General features: G+C 41.2%; 1 pseudogene; it reads right to left on the bottom strand.

The window, feature by feature from the left end:
• Nucleotides 1-640: 640 nt before the first annotated feature.
• The window catches only part of LOC133114006 (NACHT, LRR and PYD domains-containing protein 3-like), a 29,098-nt pseudogene continuing 15,489 nt past the window's right edge, over nt 641-14,249 (bottom strand).

Here is a 14,249-nt window from a genome sequence, read left to right as displayed (position 1 = left end):
TCACTGAGTGTACAATCCCATACAGAATATGAAATGAGCAGTTCACACAGTAATAAATTATAACAGCAAATTATTATAATCTTTTTATAATTCACATTGTTGGAAAATACAGAAAATGACAGGTTCAAGCAAAACAATTATGACTCAATAAATAAGGAAACACAGTCCATTATTGTTTGCAGAAATGAAAGGAAATATGTACATGGCAGTGATCAGCTACATTTGCCCACAGAAAGTGGAACTCTTGTGTAAAGGAACCAAAGCAACTGTAACAACAAAGAAGTCATGAACTAGTAAGTAAAATGCACCAGTTTGCCACTGGCTTTTTTTATTCAAAGATATAATTATTACTACAAAATAATTGTTACTTCAAAAGTCTTTAAACCCTGCCATCTTTTACTAGTATCAAACTCTTAATATAATATTACTCAGTAAGTACACATTAAGATAGCAAGTGCTTATCCTGAACCTGCTAAACGATTATATTCGTATATATAGGGTTTAAGCTGAGGTGAATATTTGCACTGGACAGTGTGTGCACATGCATGTATGTGTGAAGGTGTATGAGTGAGTGCACGTGTGTGCACAAGTGGAGAGTGTGTCTGAGTGTGTATGTGGGCGCATTTGTCTGTGTGGGGGGGTGAGAGTGCATGTGTGTGCGTGTGTGTGTGTGTCTCTACTCCAGTTGGCAGAGGGACACTGAGGAGTCACACAGTCCAAATCCAGCACAGAGGGGGGTGTGTTGAGTGAAGTGCGTGTGGAATCTGTGCAAGAGGGTCAGTGTGTCAGAGTCAGAGACGCTGTAGAAGGATAGAGTGCCTGCCAGACGGTCTACACACACTCCTACCCTGTACACACACACTCCTTTGCCAGTACCATCATCATAGTTGCACCCTCCTGCTCTATGGTAAGGGGAGGGGGCGGTAGGTATAGGTGTTTGCTTCTTATTGTGCCAGACACAGTAACTGTGTTTATCGCACATCAGACTCCAGGAGTTTGTATTCTGTCCAAACCTACAGTCAGAACCCTCTCCTTTCCTGCCGATTCCTTTATATGTCACTGCTGTAGAAACCCATTGCCGTTCAGACACACTGAACTCAGCCTCCCAGTAACAGCGCTCACGCACTTTCTCTGCACACAACCTGGGGCAGATGCTCAAACCTCTCTGGATGGTTGGGATATGGCTCCTTTCTCCCCCAAGTGTGTGTCACCTTCCTGTTGCCCTCAGACAGAGACAGGTATCTGTACGCTGTGTTTGGATCCAGTGTGAGCTGACAGCTGTCTACAGAAATAAAAGAGACGTAACAGGCGTTAAAGAGATTGTCAATGCATAATATTAAATTAATTATGTGTGAGAGAGAAAGAGCTGTGTGTGTCTGCATGTCTACATGTGTGTATCTGTTTGTGTGCTTGTGCGCGTTTAAGATTTCTGGCAAAGTCTCTCTTAAACACAGAAGCCGAATGTGTATCTATGGGAAGTGTTCTGTGTTGATACAGACTCACATTTCCTGGGTCCTGGTTTAGTCCTGTTCTCTCCTCCATGGTCTACACTGTAAGAACAGCAGAAGGAAGGAAGGGAGTGAGCGAGTGACTGACAGAGAAAGAGACAGATTGTTGTCTGTGCAGATGTGGAAACTGGATACTCAAAAAATATGTATTAATTTACTCCACTATCACCCTCCAGTATTCTGGGGCCCAGAAACCAATCTTTGTGGATTCCCTCCCTCCGCTATTGGAGTAGCGAAGCAGCTTCAACTAGGCCCTCCCCTACTCCACCAGCGAAGTGTACAAAGATGTGGGCTTCAGTGGAAATCTCTTCAAATTTCTGGGTGACTTCATCATGCTCACGCCCACATTCTATGAAAGCCTGCCCAACAAAATCTGGCACTATCCAGCAGAGATCGCAAAGAACCTGAATCCCCCTATCTAAACAAGATATTTTTCCGAATTTGTGTCTTTATATCAGTTATTATCATGTATAGGCTCGATTGCTTACCACGGATAACAGTTTGTTTTTGAGGCCATATCATACAGAAAACATTGTCAATTTAAGATGGGGAATTTGTTTGTTTGAACCTAAAACCAACATAAGAATAAATAAGAATGGCAGCTACGTGAACACGCATGCACTACTTTATTCAAGCAACCATTTACAAATTACCAATACATTTGATTTCAGATTTTAAAGTGGGAAATAATTATTTTTCAATGTGAACACTAATCTTTGGGAAACTCACATAATATGACATATCCATTTCAATAATCTACGGAAATGCATGTGAATTGCAATGAACTTGACATTGTGTCATTCTGAGAAAACTCTGTGTGGGGGGTGACTGTGATCCAATATCACAATGAAATACAAATCTGGTAAAAAGACTTATACATTATTACCATTAATTATACATTAACCAAGATCCCTTAATGGTCCATTAATTTGCATGCAAATTCCTAAAACAGGCGTTGACATTGCGCATAGCGCATTGATTTGAAAGATTTGGAAACTTGTTGGAGGAGAAAGAGATTGACCTGCACCTGTGCTTTCGTTTTTGGGAAGCAGAGATACAGAACATAACCGACCTTCTCCCTGTGTACAGAAATAAATTCCTCTGTAAATTATAAGAGGTCATAATAAAAAAGACTATTTCATACCAAGTCAATTGTTGGAGAGCAATACATATCAAAGAATAAACGCTGTTAAGGTGGTCCATATACATCCACTAACAGCCCATAATGAGTCACCAGCTAGAATGGGTGGCACCTTTAGCCTACACGCTGATCGAATGATTCAGCCATCTATGCTCAGTAATTTTCTTTATTAAACGTACCAAACGTCCTGCGATCAAATCATATTCTGCTTTTAATGTGCAAATAGCCTTCGAGCTCATGCGCCCGGTTCCTTCGGTTTTTTTTATATCACAAACTAAAGTTTCATCAACTGCTCTTACATCGTCAAAAGCCCTTTTGCCCATTTCATCGATTGAACTTCCGAGACCTCCAATAGACTTCCCTGATTACATACAACTTTCCTGTTGTCTGTTATCTTTGCGTTGATTTTACAATTCCATAATATCCTCAGGCCAGGCTCGTTTGGCCTCCTCTCCTCCACACACCAGCTCAGGGAAGACTTTTGGCATAATCATTATTTAAAATGATTCATTTCAAGAACTGTCTGGGGAGCTGTGTTGACGTCATTCCTGCTGGGTGGATTGCGACCATTTTTTTGTTGTTGAAATGAACAGCGATCTCAGAGATGGCTTCTACAGGATACATGTATATATATGACGGAAAACTGCAGTGGAGACGGAACTTTAATCCAATAAAAGAGATAAGGAGCTGAAGTATTTTTTTTCTTTTTACAATTCACAAGGAAAAGCACAAAAAGAGAGAAACAGCAACTGCCAATGTTGCTTGGGTTAATAGACAAATTATATTATAAATCCGAAATCTGATTAGTCTACTGCACCGTGTATGCTGAAATGAGTTGAATGGACACACTGGGTAACTAATTGTAAAATCAAGTTTTTCGAATCACTTGTTTGTTTGTGTTTGTCTCTATGTATTCAGGACGTTTCGGCAACATTGTACGGGAACCCTCCCCTCATTCGGATCAGCACCAATGGCGCTGTCTAATTTCAAATGGTAAAGTCAGCTATTTAATAATACTGGCCTATCACGCAATAGTATGAAGTTTATGTTACACACTCTGATGTACTGCCTCTGCAGCCAATTGAAAAAATAAAAGTAAAAATGCAACAATTCTCCGATCATCACGGATAATGATCCAATTGCTTGTACAGCACTCGTGACAGGTACTTGTTTTGTCTGAGTATTTGGATTTCCCCTAGTACTTACAGCAGCGTGAGTGTGTCCAGTTTAGCAGCAGTCAGCCCTGAGTCTCCCGGGTGATTGTATCTCAGGTCCAGCTCTCTCAGGTGTGAGGGGTTTGAACGCAGAGCTGAAGCCAGAGAATCACAGCCTCTCTGTGTGACTCTACAGCCTGACAGCCTGCAGACAGACAGACAAACACACATTACAGCACATTCATATGCACTAACAGGGCTGTGTGTATCAAAAGCGTGTTACAAAATTGCACAGCTTCTACTTAGGAATATAACATAATAGAACGGTTTAAATCGTTTTCTTAATTTTGACGAAAGTATAAATTCTTTTTTTTCCTTCTCATATCTGCGTAGATTCTTATTCTCCCAAGAGGAATAACAGGAACATGCTGAAACTGGAAGGTCTCTGGAGTGCATAGAACTGTTGTGTCAGGAATCGGGACAGAGGAACCAAACACAGACTCAGGGATAATCAGGCAGGCTTTAATGACAGAGGGACATAAAACGGAGAGAGCGGAGAGCGGAGAGCGGAGAGCGGAGAGCGGAGAGCAGAGAGCACGGGGAACAGAAACAAAGAAAGACAAACTAGCCACAAGAAACTGAAAAAGGGCAGGTTAAATAGACTAGTGATTGACAGAAAATGAGACACAGGTGAGAGGCATGACAGAAATGGCAGGAAGGAAGTCCATATAAGGAGTGGGGAGGCAGAGGCACAAAATGGGAAAGCTGAATCAAATGGAAAAAGGTGAATGGAGCTGAAAACAGACTATGGTGGTCACAGAGGGAAACAAAAGGCGAAAACGCAAGAGAGACAGAAATCAGGAAACAGAAAACACAGAACCTGACATGTTGTCTATTTTCACATTAGAAACATTAACTTTTTGATTGAAGGGGTTTGTGTTTGTTCTTTTTGAAGCTCAGTTCCAGGCCAAGTCTGACATGTTGCTCGCTAGTGCAAGTGTGGCTGGCTCCAGTATTGATGTTTCAGCTACTGGTTTCAATGTAAGTCAATACGCTAATAAAAATCTAATGTCTCCCCATATGCTGATTTAAGTTAGTGCATTATTTGGACAATATGTTCTCATTTTATGGATGAATCACGGGCAGTTTGCGTCAGTGCATCTCTTGACCTTAATGGACTACCCAGACCCGGACATCATGCCCATATAAGGGTCCCCCTTTTCCCTACTAGAGGAGACTCCAACTTGTGCAAAATGGTGGCACCTGAAAACGGTACTTCTGTGTTACAAAATACTTTTAAGAAATCCGTGGAAAACCAATGGGTGATGTCACAGACACTTGGTCCATATTTGTTTCACAGTCTCATATGTTTTGTACTCACCCCAGTCTCTGCAGTTTACAGTGTGGGTCCTCCAGTCCAGCAGAGAGTGCTATCACTCCTGGATCCAGCAGCTCGTTGTCTCTGAGCTCCAGATCTCTCAGCTCTGAGTGAGGGGAACGCAGGACGGAGGCCAGAGCATCACAGCAGCCCTCTGTGAGATTACAGCAACCCAGCCTTTGGAGAGATCACACACACAGAGATTCAAATTCAATGCTGAATGTGACACTGCACATTGGCAGTCGGTACATATCTAATGTATTATTATTATTATTATTATTATTATTATTATTATTATTATTATTATTACTACTATGCATTCCTAGGCTGCACAGACAAGCAGGGAGGGAGTCATGCAAATTAGGTTCAGAAACTATTCCGATTAATCCACAAAAGTTGGTAACTTGGCTCAATAAATCAACAAAAATAACGAGAAATTATTATTCCATTTGCATCCCATTGATATTAAATAAATATATTATCCCCTATTTAATCAGCCAATCATGTGGCAGCAACTAAATGGTTACAAGACATGGTTGAGCTGTTTTTCAGACCGAATGTGGGGAAGAAATGTGATCAAAGTGACTTTGCGTTATTAATGAAAGAGGTCAGAGGAAAAGGGCAAGACTGGTCAAAGCTCACAGGAAGGTGACAGTAACGCAAATAACCACCCATTACAACCGTGGTATGCAGAATAGCTTCTCTGAACACACAACACAACAAACCTCTAAGTGGACAGGCTACAAAAGCAGAAGACCAATAAGTCCAGAGGATAAGTATAATCAATACATGATAAAGTGCTACTTTAAAACTACCCACAGTTCCTAGAAAACAGTCCCAGCCCACTATTACCAAAGTTTATTGGACAGTTATTTGGACAGTGACACATTTTTGTTGTTTTGGCTCTGTACTCTGTAGTATAAGGTGTTTTAATTAATTTGAGGGTGTTGAGGGTGTTTTCATCCATATTGGGTGAATGCTGTCGGAATTATATATATTAAGGGCAACCGGTCATGGAGAATGGAACACAGCACAAGGCGAGAACAAACAGAAAGGGAATCTTAACCCCTAATTCTAGCCCAAAGCAAACGGAAGTTCCTGCATTCCTTTCAATAGAAAAGGAAAGCAGCACCCCCGGCTAACGTCTACCTAACTTGGTGAACGTGCTGGTAATGGCGGGTAATGAGGAAAGAAACAAAGTGAATTCTAACAATGTCAGAGCAGTTAAACCCGAGGTACACAACACAGATCTAGGAAACAGGTACACAAAGGCATCTGCCTCTGGTGCGCATAGCAATGGCAAACGACCTGGTAGCCCATGAAAGACCAGGATGAATCCTTTGACTGGGGAAGAAAAATCAATTTGTCACAGTTCAAAAGATCAAGAACACTCTCCAGGATGTAGGTGTAGATGTGTCAACGAGGACCATCAAGAGAAGACTACACCAGTATAACCTCTGAGAGTTCACAACAAGATGCAAACCCCTGGCAAGCTTCAAGAATAGAATGGTCAGGTTACAGTTTGCAAAAATGTACATTAAAAAACCTATACTTCTGGAACAAAGTGTGTTGGACAGATGAGACAAAGATCAACCCATACCGAGTGATGGAAAGAGGAAAGTGTTAAGAGAACTACAACTGGGCCATATTGGTGAGGGAAAGCTGTTCATCCATGATGCCCTTGCTTCTGATTATATTCACCCATCCACATCTCCTGCAGGAACTAGCTTCTTCTTTGTTGCCAAGGATTGAGTTCTCCGCCCATGCATTGATTGGTGAACACTCCTGCAGTTATCCAATCCCTCATCAATTATTTTATTTGTGATGTGCTTAACTGTTTTGTGTTTGTCCACATTGATGACATCCTCAACTTCTCTTACACTGACCAGGAACATGTCCAGCACATCCGACAGGTCCTATAGGAGTTACCCAGGAACAACTCATTTGTCAAGCAGGAGAAGAATGAGTTAAATAGGAAAACACAAATAGAAGAAAATACTAATAAGTGTCCACAGTGTTCTTCCTGGGTTTTATCTTCTCAAGAGGCAGTTTCCTAATTGCTTTCTAATCCCCATAATCCTGGCAAGAACGAGGCAGTTAGATTGGCCACGTCCAATTTTGATCAAGCAGGTCCATTTGTAACTTCAGTTCCGTCACGGTGCACTTCATAGCCCCAACCAAGAGAACTTCTAGCATTTCAGTTGGACATCAGAGGCTGGTAAGGCTTCCAAGGATTTAAAGTGACAATTCATGTCAATTTTCTCCTGCTGAAAATAATTCTGATAATAGCCATCAGAGAATTGCTAGTGGTCAAGTAACATTGGGGAAGCAGAAACTTCATCATCTGGACAGATCACAAGAACCTATGATCTTCACTAATTCTATTTAGTGAAGGTCGCACAGTACACAACACTACTCACCTCAGGCTCTGTAGTTGGACATTGGTCATTGGACTCATCAGTCCAGCACAGAGCAACTTCACTCCTGAATCTCGCAGGTTATTGTAGCTGAGGTCCAGATGTCTCAGGGGTGAGTTTGATGACTGGAGAGCTGAGGCCACAATATCACAGGACTTCTCTGTGAGGTCACAGCTGTTCAGTCTGCAAAGAGGAGTTCACATGTTATAGTAAAATAATATTATTTATATTAGGGATTGGACGGTATGAAAACTTCATGCCAAGATTATCCTTGCCAAAATCATCTTAATTCACTGTATTATCTTGGTATAGTTAAAATATGCTGAACATCTTTAAAAAGTACTAAAACAGACTGCAATCACTGGAGCAAGTACTTGGGAAAGTCTACTGTAGAAGTCCCAGTAGGCTATGGCATAGCTTACCGGTCCATTCTCAAACTTCTATGTCTGAGCCAAGTTAACGGTGAAAAAGTTCTGTTGCAGCTGGCAATATTTACAGAAATATACCATTCAGTCAAGTACAGGTAAGTCATTTAACAACAGACAATTAGTTTTACAAACAGATTTTAAATCTCATCAAGTTGATATGCTTGTCTCCACTTAATATGTCTGCTGTTGTCAGAATCATAATCCCTTAGGCGGTGATCACACCTCATCTGCCATTGCGTCTGCATAGAACGTAAGTTTGTTGTTTTCAAATGGAAGGATCCGTAGCTACTGCAACTTTGCATTTTATTTGCGATGCCAATGTGTTGCGGTGCTTTGCAGCTGTTGCATGCTTTGGATTTGTATATCGCTGGTATGGAAAATGCATCCTGCATCCTTCAGCCTTCAGCCACTATCACATCTAACCCATTACATTACAGTTATTTAGCTGATGCTTTCATCCAAAGTGACTTACAGTTGATAGACTTGGCAGGGAACAATCTCCCCTAAAGCAATGTGGGGTTAAAGACCTTGCTCAACGGCCCCAGAGCTGTGGGGATCTAATTATGGCTACCGACCTTGCAGGTTATGTCACGAATCCTGTCATTGGGTTTCCTTTGTATTGCCATAACATAAATAAAAGCTAATTTCTTGCGCATTCGGTCTCTGCTCCTGATGGAACCAGGCTTGGGAATCTATAGTGTGTTACTTCTCGCAACTGTACACACATAAAATATAATACATGTCAAATATAATTGATAACCTGAAGTTGGAGTTCTTCGACTCTCATGTTAACGCAAAATCAAAACAGACTCCAGGTTTAATAAAATAATTTATTATACAAACGTACATAGAACATAAATGGGTAGCTACAGTGGGAACAATAATTATTTGATCCCTTGCTGATTTTGTAGGTTTGCCCACTTACAAAGAATGGAACTGTGTAGAATTTTAATCATAGGTACATTTTAACATTGAGAGACAGAATATCGCAAAATAATCCACAATAACAACATCATATAAATTTTATAAATTTTATATCATATTTTCACATGAAATAAGTATTTGGTCCATAGAACAATAGGACTTAATACTTGGTGGAGAAACCTTTGTTGGCAAGCACAGAGGTCAGACGTTTGTTGTAGTTTTTCACCAGGTTTGCACAGATCTTGGGAGGGATTTTGGTCCACTCCTCTTTGCAGATCCTCTCCAAATCCTTAAGGTTCCGAGGCTGTCGCTTGGCAACTCGAAGCTTCAGCTCCCTCCACAGATTTTCGATGGGATTTAGGTCTGGAGACTGGCTAGGCCACTCCAGGACCTTAATATGCTTCTTTTCGAGCCACTCCTTTGTTGCGTTGGCCGTATGTTTTGGGTCATTGTCATGTCGGAAGACCCATCCATGACCCATTTTCAGTGCTCTCACTGAGGGAAGGAGGTTGTCGCCCAAAATTTCCTGGTACATGGCCCCATTCATCCTCCCCTCGATACGGTGAAGTCGTCCTGTCCCCTTAGCTGAGAAACACCACCAAAGCATAAGGTTTCCACCACATGCTTCACAGTGGGGATGGTGTTCTTGGGGTTGTACTCAGCATTTCTCTTCCTCCAAACACGGTGAGTCGAGTTGATGCCAAATAGCTCTATTTTGGCCTCATCTGAACACATCACCTTCTCCCAAGCCTCCTCTGGATCATCCAGGTGTTCTTTGGAAAACTTCAGACGGGCCTGTACATGTGCCTTCTTCAGCAGAGGAACATTGCGCGCGCAGCAGGATTTCAATCCTTCACGGTGTAGTGTGTTACTGATGGTTCTCTTCGTGACTGTGGTCCCAACTGCCTTCAGGTCATTAAAAAGCTCCTCCTGTGTAGTACTGGGCTGATCCCTGACCTTTCTCATGATCATTGATATCCCACGAGGCGAGATCTTGCGTGGAGCCCCAGACTGAGGGAGATTGGCGATGACTTTGTGTTTCTTCCATTTTCTAATAATTGCTCCAACAGTTGTTAACTTCTCACCAAGCTGCTTGCTTATTTTCTTGTAGCCCATCCCAGCCTTGTGCAGGTCTACAATTATGTCCCTTATGTCCTTAGACAGCTCCTTTGTCTTGGCCATGGTGGAAACGTTGGAATCTGATTGATTGTGTGGACAGGTGTCTTTTATACAGCTACATAATGATGAAACGAGTTGACACAGGTGTTTTGGGTAATGAGTTGAGATTAGGAGTGCTTCTTAATGGAAAACTAACTGGTCTGTGGGAGCCAGAATTATTGCTGATTGGTAGGGGATCAAATACTTATTTCATGCAAAAATACGAGAATAAATTTATAAAATTCATATGATGTTGTTATTGTGGATTATTTTGTGATATTCTGTCTCTCAATGTTAAAATGTACCTATGATTAAAATTCTACACAGTTCCTTTGTAAGTGGGCAAACCTACAAAATCAGCAAGGGATCAAATAATTCTTGCTCCCACTGTATGTATGGGAACATCAGAGAGTGAGTGGGAATGTGAATGTGTATGTCCCTTTGACTGAACAAAGGCCAAAAGGGGTAAATGTAGCTAGTGTGTTACTAGGCCTATCAGCCAGGCTGAATTATCTGATTTTGCTACATTCATCACACGCTAAACAGGCGTGATAAAAAGTGATACCAGTAATTACTAGGTCATTCATCAACTCATCAACAGAGTTCTGAGTTGGAAAGGGGGGAGAGAGAGAGAAAAAAAGAGAGAGAGTGAGGGTATGTGTGTATTTTACTCAAGCCTACATAAACCCAATAGACCACAAACGTATTCACATAAATACACAGCTAATGCAAAAATTCAAGGCTTACACAGCCATAATCACATTACTACTCACTCAAGTTTCTGTAGTTTAGTAATCATTCCAGCATAGAGAAGCTTCACTCCTGAATCTCCCAGGTTATTGTAGCTGAGGTCAAGATCTATCAGGGGTGAAGTTGATGACTGGAGAGCTGATGCCACAATATCACATGACTTCTCTGTGAGTTCACAGCAATTCAGTCTGCAAATAAGAGTCCATAAACTGTAGTATAATAATATTAGGTAAACATAAATCACTAATTCTATTTAGTTAAGGTCACACAGCACTACTTACCCCAGTCTCTCTAATTTACACATTGGACTCATCATTCCAGGGCAGAGAAGCTTTACTCCTGAATCTCTTAGATTATTGTAGCTGAGGTCCAGATGTCTCAGGGGCGAGCTTGATGACAGAACTGAGACCAAAATATCACAGGACTTCTCTGTAAGGTCACAGCTGTTCAGTCTGCAAAAAAGAGTTAATATACTTAATATCATATAAGCTTCATTTGGTATTTATTAGACTTATTTTTTTGACTTATCGGTCTTCTGCTGCTGTAGCCTATCCACTTAGAGGTTTGATGTGTTTTGTGTTCAGGGATGCTCTTCTGCATATCACTGTTATAATGTGTGGTTATTTGCGAATTACACCTTCCTGTCAGCTTCAACCAGTCTAGCCCTTCTCCTCTGACCGCTCTCATTAACAATGCATTTTTGCCTGCAAAACTGCTGCTCACTGGATGTTTTTTGTTTTTTTGCACCATTCTCTGCAAAATCTAGAGACTGTTGTGTCAGGTTCTGTGTTTTCTGTTTTCTGTTTGTGTCTAAGTTCTTAGCGTTTTCATTCTTCGTTACCCTCAGTGCTCAGTCTGTCTGTCAGTTCATTCATTCACTGTCATTCGTTAAACCTGTGTCTCACTTCCTGATTGTTTCACACATCCGAATGTTATTCTCTCTCATTACCTATGTATTTCAACTCCTCTGTTTGTCCCACTTGTTGCCAGATTGTCATGTGCTATATCCATACTCATTCATTCATTATCCTATCCCGCTTATCCTGAACAGGGTTGCAGGGGGGCTGGAGCCTATCCCAGCATACATTGGGCGAAAGGCAGGAATACACCCTGGACAGGTCGCCAGTCCATCACAGGGCTATATCCATACTCTCCAGCTTTTATTTGTCTGATCTCCCGTGCAACTTGTTTTGTTTTCGACTTCAGTTTTTTTAAATTCCCTCTTGTTCTGATTTGACCCACTGTGTTTGGACTCCCTGTTACTTTTCGGATTTTGATTTTGGATTTTGTTTCTGTTTGGATGGTCTGTTTGTTTTCAACCCTTTGCCTGTGACCTCGACCATTCTCTGGACTATCCTTGTTGTACCCATTTGCCTGGAAACCAAACCTTTCGACTCTCGTTTACAAACTACCTAATCTCTGCCATTACTGTTTCCTGGTTATCGACCCCTGCCTGTCTGAACTGCTCTTAAGTTAATTAAGACCTTAACGTTGACTTCTGTCGTCTCGCTCATGGGTTCAGTGCTCTGGTGCCTGACACTCTTGTGCGTGAAAATCACAGGAGATCAGCAGTTTCTGAGATACTCAAACCACCCTGTCTCGCATCAACAATCATTTCACGGTCAAAGTACTTAGATCATATTTCTTCCCCATTTACTAAACCTCTTGACCATGTCTGCATGTTTTTATGCATTTCGATGCTGCCACATGATTGGCTGATGACATGTTTGGCTGATGACATGTTTGCATTAAAAAGCTGGTGTACATGTCTACATAATAAATTACTCACTGAGTGTATTATGGCATATTATAAAATGGGCAAGACAATTCTCGCAACCTGATTAATAGCACAGATAAAATAATGATATACCACTGTTATGACCTGCTTGTTTACAGTTCTATTTCAATTATCACTCCACGGTGAGGCAGTCATTCAGGTAAAACCGATACACGCAAGCCGATGCACGTCAATCACTTACAATGTTGCCCATGATTTGCAAGCAGCAGGGATGCAGAGCATCACACTGCCTTCGCTTCCACAGGACTCAGAAACTATCCCATGCGCGTCCTGATTTGCGAGAGAGATTTGTGTCCGTTAGCAGGCAGACGTTCTCTAGGGTGACCGAAACTTGAACCGGAGAAAGCAGGGCAGCGCTTGCCATGCTGAGCAATATGCCTTCTCCAAATAATAATAGTCGACCTACGCAACGTGATGTTGGAAAGTTTCTCAATGTTTGCACAATGGGAACGTACAAATAAACATCAAAAGGGCATAAACTCTTGTTTGCTCAGACACGGTAGCTTGCAAGCTAACTAGCTTGTAACACAGTTTACTATCTGGAGCAACAGGTGAATTATTTCTTGTGAATTATTCTTGTAATGACATTGTTAATAAAAAAACACTTTTAATAGGATTGCGTCTATAATATATATAGTAAATTAGTTTGCACTTTAGAAACAGGAACTAATGCACATACTCAGACATATGTATGGATGTGATGGTGTTTATAATAGGAGATAAAATAAATGGAATTGAAGGTAAAGTTTCTATGAAAATCACAATTACAATTACCACTGTAGACCACTGCAGGAAGACAAGCAACATATACCAAAATGACAGATTTAATTAAGGAGCAGACTGAGTATTTGGACAGAGACACCATTTCTGTTGTTTGGCACTGTACTCCAGCACATTGGACTTGAAATGAAATAATGAATATGAGGTTAAAGTACAGTCTATCAGCTATTTTATGGAGTCTGTCAAGGTACAGAAGAATAACCCAGTAGCGAGACCACAGGACTAAGTGCTCAAGTCTTTATTTTCTTGGCAGCAGAGTGAATACAGGTGAAGGTTGATAACCAGCGAACAGAAGCAACCAGAGATCCTGCAGTTTGTAAAAGAGAGTCCAGGCAGTGCACCAGCGAACAGATATGAGGGATAATCCAAAATGAAGTCGAAGTCACAGGCAAAGGGTTGCTAAGACACAGGCAGTCCAAATAAAAACAGAATCCAGAAACAAAAGAAACAAACAAAAACAAAATCAAGAGGCGGAAGTCTAGTACAAAACGGGTCATAACAGAAATCAGTCAGAAATAAACGCTGGAGAGTATGGACATATAACAATCTGGCAACGACAGAAACAAAGGGGTTTAAATACACTAAACTAGAATCAAAACAAGACACAGGTGGAATCAATGACAGTACACAGGAAGACAGTACATATGAGGAGTGGAAAGGCGGAGACATGAAACGAGACACAGATGAAACTAATGAATGAACGGAACAACCAGGAAACGGACTACGGTAAGTACGAAGGGAATGAATACACGGAAACGCTAACCACTCAGACAAAAACTGACAATGAAAAACAGAACCTGTCAAGAATCAGTA

This window comes from Conger conger, chromosome 16 (genome assembly GCF_963514075.1).
Source record: "Conger conger chromosome 16, fConCon1.1, whole genome shotgun sequence".
Classification (NCBI taxonomy): domain Eukaryota; kingdom Metazoa; phylum Chordata; class Actinopteri; order Anguilliformes; family Congridae; genus Conger; species Conger conger.
The sequence above is the reverse complement of the archived record's forward strand: the minus strand, read 5'-3'. Positions and strand labels throughout refer to the sequence as shown.